The 15,832-nt window shown below is 45.1% G+C and overlaps 1 protein-coding gene across 6 annotated transcripts in view; it reads left to right on the forward strand.

Moving 5' to 3' along the window:
• Window positions 1–2,494: 2,494 nt before the first annotated feature.
• strbp (spermatid perinuclear RNA binding protein) overlaps window positions 2,495–15,832 on the forward strand; it is a 71,065-nt gene continuing 57,727 nt past the window's right edge. Inside the window, exons 1-2 of one of the 6 annotated variants that reach the window (XM_068705830.1) lie at window positions 2,495–2,598; window positions 3,811–4,109. The gene's annotated coding sequence lies outside the window, so the exon portion shown is untranslated. Of the gene's footprint in view, window positions 2,599–3,367; window positions 4,110–15,832 lie in introns of those variants that run through there. The other 5 variants (XM_068705831.1, XM_068705834.1, XM_068705829.1 and 2 more) reach the window with 5 other exon arrangements.

The following is a 15,832-nucleotide window of genomic DNA, read 5'->3' on the forward strand; positions in this document are numbered from 1 at the left end:
TGCCCGTCGAAGTTCTGTCCGGCCCAGCAAGACTCCTCAAACACACACACACACACACACACACACACACACACACTCAACTCCCTCTGTCCTGCTTGTGGTCAGACAGCCAGGTGGCATCACACCAATCGACCAACGGTTGTTTTGCACACGCTGCGACCTACAGTGGTGCCACCAACAGAAAAGTCCCTCTCCATCCTCCTGCTTCCTCCTCTTTCTTAATGTCCACGTAATGGGCCTGAAGTGACTCTGTCTGTCTGTCTGTCTGTCTGTCTGTCTGTCTGTCTGTCTGTCTGTCCTTCCGTCTGCTTCTCTCTATGCCATTTGGCCTGCTTCTCTGCCTTGGATTGAGACCATGGGAGCTCTTCTTCACAACCACCAAACAGTGTTCATGTGTGTGTGTGTGTGTGTGTGTGTGTGTGTGTTTTTTAGAAGACAACTCTGAAAAAGAACCCCTTAGAGGGGTGTCAGATGGCGGGCGTTTGTGTTGGTGTGTGGATGGGGGGGATGGAGAGACGAGACGGGGGCGGATGAAGGAAGGGATAGAAAGAAACAGGAGGAGGGGGAGATGGCTCTGTTCTCCGCTCTTCAGCTTTTGTTCTCCTAGATAATAACTCTCCACCCCCATGACTCTGAAAACCAAGGGAACCCCTCCAGTCTTGAAACAGGAGTTGTATTCAGGCTTATACTGTGGTTATGACAACTGGTTATGCGTACACATATTAGCTGACAACACGATGCGCTGTGTGGGTTTTTTCCTGGCAGTTGGTGCTGCAACTGTGCCAGATTTCTCATAGTCAATTATAAATGCCCTACGTTGCCCTAAAAAAGCCTAACGTGCTTTTAATTTGGGCCAAAAGTGAGTATGAGGGAAACATAGAGCCATATCACTGCCAACAGCCTGGAGGCCAGTTGAGTGTCTAATCTAGCAGGACCAATGCAGAAGCTTACAATCTGAGGAGGAGAGACGATATAGAAGAGACGATATTACAAATTGTAGATATTCTTGGTATCCCCTCGTCAAAACTAAGAGCGCCGCATTCAGATATAGGAGAGCTGCGGTGCAAGTGGTGGCATAACTATCACAATATCTGCTCTCAAATTGCTTCTTCAAAAATTGACGCTACATACGGGAAAGCAAAGGTTTATGGGGAAACTGAGAGGAATTCAAGGGCATTGGATGTGTTGAAACACTGTTCTATTTGCTGTGACCTGGTTGAGTAGAGCAGCATCTGCAACCCACATGAAATCTAAAAATACTCCCGCACCATTGACTGCTACTATACCGTGGCCTCAGTAGGTAGATGAATAACTGTGTGTGTGTGTGTGTGTGTGTGTGTGCATGTGTTAAAGTGGGAATAGGGTATGGACCACAGCATATTCTGATGTTTGCCACTGCCTCGCTTACAAACCTCAACCTCAAAACCTCTTTGTAAATATGTGTGTGTGTGTGTGTGTGTGTGTGTGTGTGTGTGTGTGTGTGTGTGTGTGTGTGTGACCATTAGGCTACACTATAGTAGAGGCATCAATCACTGTACCATTCATGGCATATGACTGAGTGCAGCTTTCACATGGGAGAGGTGACATGATATTGTACAGAAAATGTAAAAGCAAAGTGAAAAAGTAAGACTTAAAATGTATCACAATATCAGCAGGATGTGTGCGTTGGTGTAGTGTACACTTTGGATGATTCTGCTTACTTGTGTGTCTATATGTTACAAGGTTATACCGTCATGCTAATGACAGATGTGTGACAGATGTGTCGTGTTGTTCATGTTACAGTAGAGCCTGGCTTCATCTGCGGACGGGTCATCACTCGTACAGTAGCAGAAGCGCTCGAGCTCAAAGTTTCCTCAGACCCACTTTGACCGATGATAATTTGTTAGTTTTCTGCTTGAGCTTCATGTGAGACTCATCCACAACGTGAACAGCTGCTATACGAAACATCTAATTGTTGTCTAGATGTTCTGGTCTAACTGTGTTCATAGGCAATACTTTTAAATCCTGGCTATTCACTACGTTATTATACATCTGCAGTAGGATTTTAGTATCAATTTCATTTCTTGGTTTTCAAAAGAATTGGCAAGCCTCTTAACTGTCAGACATTATATTACTAGTGGATTTTATATCGTTTTTTCCCTCCCACCCTCCCTCCTTCTCTCTCTCTCTCTCTCTCTCTCTCTCTCTCTCACACACACAGACACACACAGACACACACACACACACACACACACACACACACACACACACACACACACACACACACACACACGGTGGTGTGGGAGATCCATCCATATTATGCAAGTATATAAACATTCTGCACCAATCTGTTTCCTTCGGTCGTTCTCCTCCTCCTCCTCCTCCTCCTCCTCCTCCTCCTCTCCCGGCTGCACCGTCGTACCGTTCACCGTATACAGGTGCGCGCCAGCAGCGGCTCGAGTCGCTCCGCCAATTAGGATCACTGAGCGTGACCACGTGAACAAATCCCGTTGTCTAAATTCCCGTTCGGCGGCGAGCAGCTCGGAGTGAGCGGCAGCGCTGAAAGCCACATTGGAGTGGGGAAGTAATATCGGCAAGCCGAACGGGAGCTGTGTGCAGGTAAATTGCTTTCCCCCCCCGGCTGTACACTTTTCGCCCTTTTCATCCCCTCTCAGCAGCTCTGCTGGGTCAGTACGCGGTTCAGGTGTTGGGGGGATCTGGGATGGGGTGTCTTGGATTACATTTGCCGTCGCTTGCGGGTAAATCTCCGCTCTCCTCCGATCCGCGGGCAGGACAAACAGCATCATCGCTGCACCGTCTGCGCATTGAAACGGAGCCATCCCGCTCCTCCCTCGCTATACCCAACCGTCTCTCGCAGGCGCGCGAGGCTATTGATAGTTGACAGAAGCCTCGTAATCCCTGGCTGATCTGGCTGACCGACCACAGCCATTTGCGAAAACAGGAATGTTGATTGAACTTTATTTTGCTTCGAGATTTGTTTTAATTGGTAACGCCCGCGTAGATTGACGCCGTTCGGGGGGGGGGGGGGGGGGCTTCTTTCGGTGCTGCACGCAACCAGGCAAGCTGAGGCAGAGCTTTTATTGCTGAATTATTTATAAGACTGTCTGGGATTTGGAGAGAGAAATGCTTCTCTTGAGAGGGAGTCAAGATATATTCCTAGAAGCTTTCTAATCGGGATTATTTCCACTTAAATGTCCACTTTTTATTTTACTTTGACAAATTAAAGTTATAGACTAGGCTGATTATTAGGCCGTGCGTTCCTTTTTATTTTGGCAAATAAATCTAATTAAGTGCTGACAGGATTAAGCGAAAATCCAATTAGCCGACCATCAGAAAATGACTAAATCAAGCGTTTCAGTCATGACTCGCGTATGACTCGATAGTCTGATTTGAGCGTTTCAAATGGTAGAATGATCTAATTTCTCTTACTCAGCCTGCATCACTGCAAATTAAATATCTTTTGAGTTTTGGAGTGTTGCAAAATAAGCGCTCTGGGAACTTGTAATGTTGCATTTGTCACAATTTTCTGACAGATTACAGCCTCGATTTAACGATTGATAAGGATTCCTCTGAAAAAATGTATATTGACAGGTTAATTGATGGCGAAAATGATCAATAGTAGTCCCACATTTAATTAAATTGGACGCACTAGAAGTGAGCAGCAGCTCTGTTGTCTCTAGATCTGCGGTTGTTTATTTCACTGCCGCTCCTCTGCTCGTCTCTAATGTTCCCTCCAGAAAAACAAACAAACGAATAAACGATTAAATAGATGCGGCGCATTTGCCAAGCTATGTTTCTGCCTTTTCGCAGCCCCTACTCCACCGGAATGAATCGACTCGGTCCGCACCTGCGCACTCGCGGCAACAGCCATCTCTAGGGAATCTCGCCCCCTTTCTCTTGTCTCGTGCGAGAGCGGAGAAACCAGCAGGCGGCTCCGGGCTCGCGCTCGCTTCTCCGGTTTGTGAAGGCACGAGCAGTCCGACTTCTCCTCGTTGCGGCTGGACGGTGACAGCTCAGCTCGGCTCTCTCCTTTTGTCGGATTTTCGCCTCTTTTGGATTTCTATGTTTTGGTTGCAGCGACGGAATATCGACAACTTATTGCAAACACCGTAAGTTGCTTGATGTTTTTATTTCCAGCTCTGTTTTTTTGTCTATTTCATGAGGGTGGTGCACGCATGTGCATCGCTGTCACACCGGAGAGAGAAGATTCTGGGGAGTTTTGGCTCGTTTCTTTCATCTCTCGGTCGGTAGAGTTTGAAATGTATCGTCTCTTCTCGCTTTTTACTTTTGCTTTTCTTTTTTTTTTCAACGTGGCAAGAACAAAAAGAGGAACTCTACACGTGAAACGTTAACTTTCCCCGTGTCGTGGGTTCCTCTGTGCTTCCAGTCCGCGTTTGCAGGACGATATTTTTGGTGAATTATAATAATATTCAGGTAGACGTGAGGTGGCGGTTTGACTGCAGCTCATCTTTTTAAAGCAGGTGTCTGACGGACCACTTCCGCACTGAGCTGCGAGAGATATCGATTGTATGAGAACCCATTGAGGTCTATTTGAATCATTGTTCTCCAACTCGCGTTCGGCTGTTAAAGGTCCTGCCAGTGGTTCATTTAGTAGACTTATTAATTGTATTTGTTATGTTCAGTATTTTCATTTCCTCTTTTTTTAACCCACACGAGGCACTGTTTTAGGGAACCAAAAGTACGTTATTGAAGCGTGTTTCATCATTGAGGTTATTTCCTCATACAATATACTGGCTTTGTATTTGTGTGTGTGTGTGTGTGTGTGTGTGTGTGTGTGTCTGTGTGAGAGAGAGAGAATGTGTTTTGTTTCTGTGCGTGCGTTCATGCGTGCGTGGATTGTAAGTGAACGACAGTGGGTGAAAGAAACCCCGAGCTGCCCTCTGTTCCTGCTGAACCAGCTCGTCTGCGTACCTAAACCTGTTAAGTAGGCCAGTCGGTAAACGAACACCGTATTGTCGGTCTTACAACAACCAGAAGGACCACAAAAGACACACAACCTCGTCTAGTGTGCAAAGGTCTCCACAGCTGCACAGTTGGTCCTGTCATGCAACACCCCCCCCCATCCCCCCCCCCCCCCAACAGTTCCTCTTGCTGCTGAAACAGCTTTATTGCAGATTTTGGCATCATTCCTCAGTCTTTTTTTGAATGTGTGGACAGGTTGTTTGTGTATTCGTTGACTGGCTGATTTGAGCTGCATGTGGTCTCTGTCGTGGTCCGTCGGTCTGTGCTGGTTTCAGGACTTTTATCAGCGCTCGGTGCCCCACTGCAGGTCTCCAGGCTTGACTAATAGCCTGTTGGGTTATTTCTGTTTCACGTGTGCAGGAGGTGTCCCTGTTAACACACACGGCCACACCTGCCCGGGTGAGATAGACATGTGGGGTGTGTGTGTGTGTGTGTGTGTGTGTGTGTGTGTGTGTGTGCGCTCCAGGCCCCCATGAGCACTTTCACAGACTCTTCCTCATAAGTATTGACTTTGCAGTGAACTCTATATATTGTTTGTCTCCGTCACTACTTCTGTCTTCTAGCATCTCTTGGTATTTCTTATTTTTATTTCCTATTTATTTGAATTTTTGGAGGAGAATGTGACGCACTGCATTTCTTCATTTTCTTAGACAGTATTTTTTTATTCTGGCATCTCTAGCCCCGTTTTTTCCCGTTATCCTCTTACACTTATAAATAAGCCTGACGTACATTTTAGTCCTAAATGTGGCCATGCTTAGCTTATTTGACATTTTGAGAAAGTACACATTAATCTACACACATAAATCATTTGATCAGAATAACAAAGATGTTTTCCATATAAAACAGTCTGTTTTTTAACGTTCTATATTTAGCTTTTTGGTGTGTGATCCTAATGTTCAAACAGGTAATTGAAGCACAGTGGATTTGAATTGCTCCATTGGGTTTTCAACATTGCTTTAATGTCCACCGATGAAACTAACTTAGGCCCAGATTCTCAGCATCGGTACACTGAGCATGCATGGCGAAGACAAACACTCAAACACACACAGGAAACACAAACACAGTGGAGCCACAAACCACAAAAACAGGCTTTTGTCAAGTGAATTTGTTCCAATCTATTCCACACTCAGTCAGCTTACAAAACCAACAACATTTAATTTATTTTCAAATCAAGTCCATTAGGTTTTATTGACATTACAAATTCGCCTCCAATGGCTTTATTTGCACAGCATACAACACCCTCTATGCTGATCCTCCATTCTGATGAGGGAAAACAACTTTTAACGGGGGGGGGGTGTGTAACGGTTTTACTTGACGAATGAAAATGTCTGATCTCAGTTTTGCCATCGTCTCCTTTGTCTGTCTGCTGCCTTCTTAGCCTGGATCATCTCTTTCAAATCCGTCGGTGTCAAAGCGTCTGTTGGGAGCGGTGCTCCTCCGCTGCTTTGGGTTCTGGTTCGCTTTAAGCTACGTTCTTGGTTCAACCTGATTAGAATCTCAGTTCCACACTCTCGGTTGCGGAGGACTCCGAGTCACAGGAGCGTCACGGGACGGGTCTCTTTTCTCTGCAGCGTGTGTGTGTGTGTGTGTGTGTGTTCACCGGTGCCCAGTTGCCCATCAGCGAAACAGGAGTCCGCTCACCACTTCTCAGATTCAAGCATACAGCAGCACATTTGAGAGTTCTCATCTGGCAAGGAAATGTAGCCCTAATCCAATTGGCTGGAGCTTTAGTAAAAGCTTTCCTAATTGGCCCGACAGGGCAGCTGGCTGCCAAGGTTCCAGTAGAAGCACAACAGGGAGTTGGGGGGAGCGTCCCAGTGGTGCTGTGGTGCAGGAGAGGCTGAACAAAGGGCAGATAGCAGAGCGAGTGTGCTACTGTTTTGAATATTCCCTCCACATGGCAATATAAAGGAAAGATCCATCCAGCTGACCATCTCAATTTCAGCCTGTGTTGTTTGCCAAACACATGCAAATACACACATGCAAACACACACACTGCCCTCACATTCCATCTGCAGGAACAAGAACGACTTTCGTCACACAAACATGTTTGAGGAAACACCGACTGGAAGCCAACTGGCTGAGGAACAATGCCATCAACAGAGGAATATTGACCGTGTGTGTGTGTGTGTGTGTGTGTGTGTTGTTAGAAGAGGAAGAGTGGTTCTTTGCATCCACTGTTCCTGTTTCCCTTCACCTCAGTGTGGAATCCAGGAATAGCTCAGAGTGACAGAGACAAGAGACAAGAGATGAGAGAGAGAGAGAGGGAGAGGGAGAGAGAGAGAGAGAGAGAGAGAGAGAGAGAGAGAGAGAGAGAGAGAGAGAGAGAGAGAGAGAGAGAGAGAGAGAGGGGAAACAAAGAGAGGACTGCCAGACAGACGGAGGCAGAGAGTGTGAGAGATGGCCATGTAAGGTTTCTTGCAACACACACACACACACACACACACACACACACACTCTGAACCTGAAGTGAACTGTTCAGGGTTTGGCTTCTCAAGTCACCGTTAACTTGAACTTTGTGCGGCTGCTTTACAATGAAACAAAGGGAGCCTTCAGCACAACATGCATCGGGGAACGTGTAATAATGGTGCGTTCCTGCTGAGGAATGGCTTGCTTTGTTTGCGTTCTCACTTTATTTATCCATCCTATATGATGAATTAATTTCCCATTAGGCCTATAAAGTCGACAAAGTTAATGCTTTACTAGGTACAACTTGGTTCTTCTCAACACTCGTGATTAAAGATGTATTGAAAACATGTTGAAATGACATCAGTGCCATCTGGAGCCTTTTCCCTTCTGATAAAATACGTCAATATTTGATTTTCAATTCATCGTGCAAAGCAATGACACTGCATTCCATTTGTTTTTCACTGGTTTTGCCGATTAAAGAACTATTCATATTCATGTATTTTATACATTTATTATAGGTCGAAGAAATTCGTATCAACTCTGACCTATTGACCTTTTATATTAAGCCAAATGTGTGTGTGTGTGTGTGTGTGTGTGTGTGTGTGTGTGTGTGTGTGTGTGTGTGTGTGTGTGTGTGTGCGCGCGCGCGCGCAACAGCTACATTAATTCCTATTATCATTTTCACTAAGATGATATGAACACAATTACTTAGTAGAGAATCCACATAAGATCGTGTCAGTTCCCCACAGGAATGCATCATCACACTGATGTGTGTGTGTGTGTGTGTGTGCACGAAAAAGGAAATATGATTTTTGTATTACCATTATTGACGAGGTAATGATCAGACGGTAGACATAGGCCAAGGTGTGTCCGGGATTAGTGCCATAGTGGAGGTTATGAATGTATTTATTATGAATTTTCAGATCTTTCCTGTCTCTCATCTTTGCTGTCAGTCGCCACACAGAGAAGGGAAGAAGTCAGTTGAGGATGTGAAAGGAGAGGATTAGCTGCATTCAGTTAGAGTTCCACATTTCCTCCAATATCTGATTGCTGTGAAATGCCTACGATGGTAACAGCTTGACATGGATAACAAGCGGACAACCCAAACCCCGTTTCTCTCTGACGCCTTCGCTGTACTAATCACACCTCTGTTAACATGCCAAGAGTATCGCTCCAAGATGAAGTATTACTTCTCCCTCAGTGTAGTACGACAGCCTTGACGTATTCTTTCACATTGTTATTATTACAACATTCAGCAGAAGGCCTTCCTCTTGCTTTAGCAGAAATGACGGCGTGCATGTAGACGTCCACTGCAGGAGTGAGCGATGGGGTGAGGGGGAACGTCTTGGGTTTGACGGGTCGGTATGGGAGGCCCATCTGCTCTGTCACTCACACCCTGACTCACTGAGTGTCACCTCTTCACTCACACTGACAGAGACATGCAACGCATATAGTGTACACATGTTGATAACCCATTTGCACAGACCCCATCCGAGCTCTGAGCTCTCTCTCTCTCTCACACACACACACACACACACACACACACACACACACACACACACACACACTCAGAACCGTCCCCTATCCCCCTCCTCTAATGTCCCGGCTCCGCTTACTGCCTCAAAAAGAGCTTAGATCAGGGAAACCATAGCTCGCTCCGATGTGGACTTCCTGGAAGATCGGGCTATTTATTCAAAACCAAATCAGACCGTGTTTGGACCGTGACTGGAGGGCTTCCAGCTTGAATCCCAGTATGGTTTTAACAAATTTGGTTGAACCAAACCGCGGTCAAGGTGCAGCGGAGCAAGACGGTCCCCTCCGTGTGCTCCGACGGGCGGTTGGAGGCGTGCGGTTGCACTGGCGCAGTCGTGGCTGTTTTGTTTTATAAAATAAATTTACCAGGAAAAATCTCCTCACCATGCGTTCTCCAGTCACCAGCGTATGAAAGGCTGTGTGTCGATCACAGTGTGCGTTCATGAGCCTCGTCTGTCCCCGTTAAGTCCCTCCATTCGTTTTCCTTATTAATACATTAGAACGGATGAAGCGTTGTTGGCTTCCCATTTTTCATAACAAATAAAAAGAAACACACACTGCCAGCTCTTGTTGTAAGTCTGTAGCGTCTACTTGTTGTAGCTTGAAAAACATAATCCAGCTCAATCTGTCTTAATCGCCATTTGACAACAAAGGGTGCTAAACGTTGGTGGATGGACTCCTCTTGTAATCCACAGGAGCACTTGTTTCCATGATGTAGATGTGAAGTAGACCACCCGAGCACCATGAAGCCCGTCATTAAGACCTGCAGTCACGCGTGTCTCCGTTAGACCATCTAAAGCCAGCATTTGTGCTGCTGTGAAAAGGAACCCACAAGACAAAAGTCTTGGGACCAATTTTCAAGTCCTTCACCACACTGAGAACACTTTGAGAACACTTTGAGAACACGTTGAGAACACGTTGAGAACACAAGATGGAAAAGGGAAATAAATAAAAAGATATATATATTTGAATTGCATCTCTGGAGAAATGAGTTAAACAGATGATTCTCTCTCAGTAAGTCTCAGTGATGTGTGTTGATATGCGTGCCTGCAGGCGTCTATCTCTACTACAGTGACCCAGTGACCGGTGTTAGCAGATTAATTGCTGCTTTCATGTTAAGCTGTGGCGTATCACCCCGTAATTGGTAATGGAGATTATCGGTGAGAGGCTGCATGCGTGTGTGTGTGTGTGTGTGTGTGTGTGTGTGTGTGTGTGTGTGTGTGTGTGTGCGCACACACACACACAGGGGTGTGTGAGATTTCTTTATCTGATGAGTGAGTTTATCTAATAAAGTAGGATTTATGGGATTCTTGTCTCTCCTCTGCACACACACACACACAGACACGCACACACACACACACACACACACACACACACACACACACACACACACACACACACACACACACACACACACAGTCTGCAGAGCTCCATTCATGACAGAATGGTACTGCATAGTGCAATGCCTTTACTCAGTACTCAGACCTCTACATGACTTCTTTTTCAAGGGTTAAAGCTGAAATGTGTCATCGTTGTCAGTGCTGAGACAACTTCTTGTTGATTAGACAATTGACATAAAGTTTCTTTTGATGGCTGATTAATAGTTTAAATGTTTTATAAAGTAAAAAAAACTCCAAAGATACATTTATACATTTATTTATATATATATATATATATGTATGTATATATATATATATATATATATATATATATATATATATATATATATATATATATATATATATATATATATATATATACACTATGTGCTACTTCACAGACACACAGAGTGTAGAATCAAAGATATTAATGTACAGTAGACACACATCAGAGCTACTAGGGTGTGTCCACCCATGTTTGTTGTGCCTGGGGATGATGGGGATAAAAAGGATGCAACAGAGCAAAACACACACACACACACACACAAACACACACACACACACGCACACACACACACACACACACACACACACACACACACACACACACACACACACACACACACACACACACACACACACGCACGCCTGTGAGCAGACATGGAGCAGGAAGCTTCACCATATTTCTCCTGAGATCCTTTGGAGCAACATCACAGTCTCACTCCAGCACACACACCATTGTCAGCCTGACTTGCATACGTGCAGCCAGCTGTCTGTGCGTGTGTGTGTGTGTGTGTGTGTGTGTGTGTGTGTGTGTGTGGGTGTGGGTATGTGTGTGAGAGAGAGAAAGGAAAAGGAAGGACTGGGGAGCAGGAGATGTGTATATGTGCAGAAATAGTTGTGTGACACTTTTACAATCACAAACTTTTTTTTTTTTTTAAATAACCCTAAATTCATGACTATTTGTCATCACACTGTGATGTTAATGTGTTTCAGTAATCTTTATCTTCAGTCATGACATGTTGCAATTTATATTCTTTACTTCAAATGTGGTTTCTCTCCTTTCTGTGTAACGACTTGCCTCAGTGGAACGCGTGTCACACACTTTGCACTCAGCTGTGGGTTCCATGTGTAGGTGGGGAGAGTAAGAATACATGAAATACACAAAAAGATAAGTCATAGAATAATGATACGGGTAATATTGAGAAGAGGAGCTTTGTAAATACCATCTTGCCTGCCTCAAAATCAGAAGAACAGATAGAAGCCACACGTCATCGTTAGCTCAAACACACACGGTGATCTCGTGATCGGACCGAGCTGACTGACGGGTGTAGCTTTGACTGACGGGTGTAGCTTTGACTGACGTAGCTTTGACTGACGGGTGTAGCTTTGACTAACGGGTGTAGCTCTGACGGGTGTGGCTCATGAAGAGGTCCATTTCAAAGTCAAGCTATAGCAAGCGAACATCAGGCTCCTCCGCACCGTCCGACTCGCACCGACCACTTGCAGTACTTCGTCTAGCTTTCAGTCGTTTCTATCAAGTCGGGCGCCTTCCTTCACAAATGACTCGCTGACTCAGCGACACCCTTAAAAAAGGCTCCCTGAAACGCCCCCCTTCTGTTCCCAACCTCAGCCGTTCACATTACGCCGATATCGTGTCATGATCTTTTCCAGCACGAGCTCCAAGGGCAGGAAATTGCAACGCCAGAGAGTTCTGACGGCAAAGGCCCGGTAAAGCTCCGTTAGCAGCTCCGCTAAGAGGGCCGAACTGTGCTCGGCTCACAAGTGATAAAACAAGAGGTCTGATGTGTCGCTGGGGGCTTCTAGTTATCACTAAATTAAAATTGAGACCTAAAAGAACGGTGGCCGGCGTAGAGCTGCTGAACAGACGTGACGTGATACGCTGCAGCAAGTGGCAAAGATAACCATGCAGAGACCGTGATTCACGACCGCGTGCTGTTTAACCACAGAGACATGTGTCTTACATCGCTTTGTAAACCTCTGCTGAGGCGCCGTCTCGCTGTTGAGTCATAAAGAGTTCACAAGAAAACGCTGTTTATCGAGCCGTCTGAACCTTAGCAAGACGTGATGCTGTGGTTTCCTGTGAGGAAGAGGCCTGCTTCTGTTAAGAATGAGGCAATAATACCCTGTGAGTTGTATTATATTTTGTGACTCATGACATGGACTGTTTGATCAAACCCTGGGTTTGATGGGGTGCTGAGACTCGCCGTCTGCAACTCCCTCCGCTGCTGGAGAGTCCATATCAGATAATGCATGTTGTGCAGCTTAAATGTTATTGGTGAAAACTATTCTGTTGTACTTTGGAGAACTTTAAAATAGTATATTTAGTTGGGGATGTTTGCTCTCCATGGTGCTGAAGGCCTCTGTTGTGTTGAGGACTTGAGCCTCGTTTATAGTCGCTCGATATCAGAAATACATATGAACCTCAAATCGTTGCTCGTTGGCCGGTACTTGGAGTGGTTGTCCGTCACGTTAGTCCTCGGTGTTGGACTCTAGGTGAACATGATTCGGCTGTTTATAGTGGGTCCTTGATCCGCTCCTCCCTGCTGTAATGTCGGGCTTATTGTCCGAATGGCTCAGATCCTTAATCCGTGCGTTTCCATGCGACTCAGGGTTGCTTCAGCGTGGAATGTTGTGCCGCCGAGCAGCTGGGTTTTGACGTCTCACACCCTGGACCACGACTGTTACTTATGAATCTCCCGGCTTTGGGACGCGTCGGTTTCAGGATGCAGGATTATCAGTGTATTGGTATGTGGCTTCACTGTTTTATTCATATGCTTCCTGCGTCCAGCCCTGATCCTGAGGAGCGGGCTTGACCCTCAACCGTAATCTGCTGTGACTCAAAAGTGAGAAAATATATATATTTTTAAATATATTTTTTTCAGATTGTTGATTTAGTCGGGGTGAGATAATGTAGTTGTATCTATTCTCGTCATCGCTCATGATTATTTGATCGCTGCGACAGATTAGTGACCTTCTGCTGGTGCTCCCTTTAATTAGTGGCTCTCTACCTTCAGCCTGCTGTGCCGTCGGTCTGTTTTGTGGGGATATTATCATTTTAAAAGTCTGTATTCGGCGTGATATTAGCCATGTGATGGCGTGTTGAATACCATCATATTTTCCTCTAAACATTGCAGTTACACGGGCACAACACACATGGATCCGTCAGTGTATGTGCTAGTTACTAAACCAGCATTGCTAGATAATGTGTTAACTAATGTTAACCAAAACCAGCCCCATGTGTAGCGTCAGCCTCGCTTCAGGCTCTGTGCTCGTTTCAGCGTTGAATGAACAGAGGATGGAATCAGTGGCGGCAGTCAGACTTCAGACTTGGTCTGCGGATTAGGATGTAGGCTCTACTCTAATCTGTGTGTATTTGCTAAACTGTGTCCGATAAATGCACACACACACACACACACACACACACACACACACACACACACACACACACACACACACACACACACACACACACAGGCCTGTAAGCACTGTGCATGTCGGAGGTGGTGTTTTAAGGAGCAAAGTCCCAGTAGAGATGGAAGGTTTTAGGTTTGCTAAACTCTTGTTCAGTCATAAAATGTCTTTATGGTTTCAATGCGTCTGGACTTTAAACCACCGTTAAGTGGACTCTAAACGATGCACAGCAGCGTTTCCTGTCAGAAACATGCAGCGGTTTGCTGAATCGTTGAGGTGCTGAAATAAAATGAAATGAATGCACACGTTGTGTACTGGTGTCAGGGCTGTGGTGCAGTGGAGTTGTACAGAAATATCACGGACACACTCTCACAACAATATGCTTCATTGCAAGGCAGAGGTTTTTATTGAACCCAGTAGTTTAAACAGCTCCTCTGTTAGTTTGGTGCATCATTGTCAGTTACAATAGAGTATGTTTACAGTATTCAAATGCATTAAAAGACGATTCACTATGAACACCGTTACAAAAAAAGTCATCAATAAAAAGCATGAAATACTGTACAGTTTAATATCAACATTTGTGTTAATTAACAACCATGAATATTGCTTGAATTACAAGTTCTTGAATTGCTGAGTAATTAAATTCACAGTAACCTCAAAGCTTTTACAGTTTGTCAGCTCACAGCAAACACACAATCACACATTTTCAATCTTCCACTAAAGCATACAAACACACAGAAGGCTCACAGAGCTGCACAGTGCTTCACTCAGTCAACCCTGGGTAGTGACTTGCTGTCAAAGATCTACTGTAGCAACACTGTAGTGCAGTGTTTCCTCAACCACAGGCCTCCACATGACCGGGGTAACATCGTGTTTTATGTTCATTAGGAAAAGGCTCTCTCCGGGCCCTGGCTTTATAAGACTGCAGAGCACCACTGCGCCATTAAGATATGAGTTATTCAACACGCAAGTATGTCTCCTCTTCCCTTTCATGAAACCACGCCGACGCCCCGTCACTCGTCCTCTCCGGTTCACAAACGCATGATGTCGTTGTTTTTCGCAGAAATACAGCAGGTGGTTCTCGATGCAAAGACATGGAACCCTGGAGGACTGCTGCAGTGCGTTTACATATGCTGTAGTCAGCGCAAAGCTATTTCTGTTGCCCCCCCCCCCCCCCCCCCCCCCCAAGTCAGCCGAGAAGCAGCCCTGCCCATTTCAGACCAAACCCTGCAGGTTAATCCACCGAGGCCTTGAGGTTTCCTAATCATTTTAAGCTCCGGACGCATTTTAAGTAGCTCCATCCAGGCGCATGAATGCATGAATTCATGGTGGAGATAATCTACACGTTAACAAGGAATGTTATGAAATAGCAGAAACGTGGCAAGTGAAAGGAACAAAGAGGTGAAGGTTAGCTTGATTATGAGCAGTGGATTGACCTTCACCAAGAACTTATTTGCATAATCGTCCCCTTTTTTCACATTATTGCTTTCCATTGCAAAAAAAAATAAATAAAAAATGACATGTGACTATTTGAGTTAACGAGGAAACACACAGGTGGGAATTCCCCGTGTGCAGCAGCGCTCACACACTCATTTGTCTTGTAGATGTATGACTCTGGCTAACACGGTGTGTACAGTAGCCTGATGAATAGTCTGCACAATAGTTAGCATGCTTACAGCGGTCTTCATCAATAAAGATTTTAATTACTGCTCAGAATTGCTGACCCGCACACATCTTATGGTTTATGGGTTACTCTTATGGCTGCGGTGTTACTGGGGGAACAGGAAAAAAAAAACACAGAAACCCAGCAGACCAGGAAATATTTGGTGCATGGGATTACAGTTCATAGATTAATAAAAACTGTGAAGATGCTTCACAGTGTCTTTTGTAATTTAGAGTCTGAAAATAGTTCCAACTTTGAATATACTTCGGTAGAGATAGAAGAGGTGCTGAACATGCAAAGAAAGGTTTGAGTGGAGATAATGTATAAATTATAAGAATGAATGAAATGTGGGGAAAAGTCCTGATGGAAGGAAGAGTCTGGAATGGAGCGGTGTGCAGAGCAGTGTGTGACCAAACGGCAAAATCATTGA

This window comes from Cebidichthys violaceus, unplaced genomic scaffold (genome assembly GCF_023349555.1).
Source record: "Cebidichthys violaceus isolate CVI_PGR_0920_01 unplaced genomic scaffold, fCebVio1.0.p SCAF_12, whole genome shotgun sequence".
In the NCBI taxonomy this organism is placed as follows: Eukaryota; Metazoa; Chordata; class Actinopteri; order Perciformes; family Stichaeidae; genus Cebidichthys; species Cebidichthys violaceus.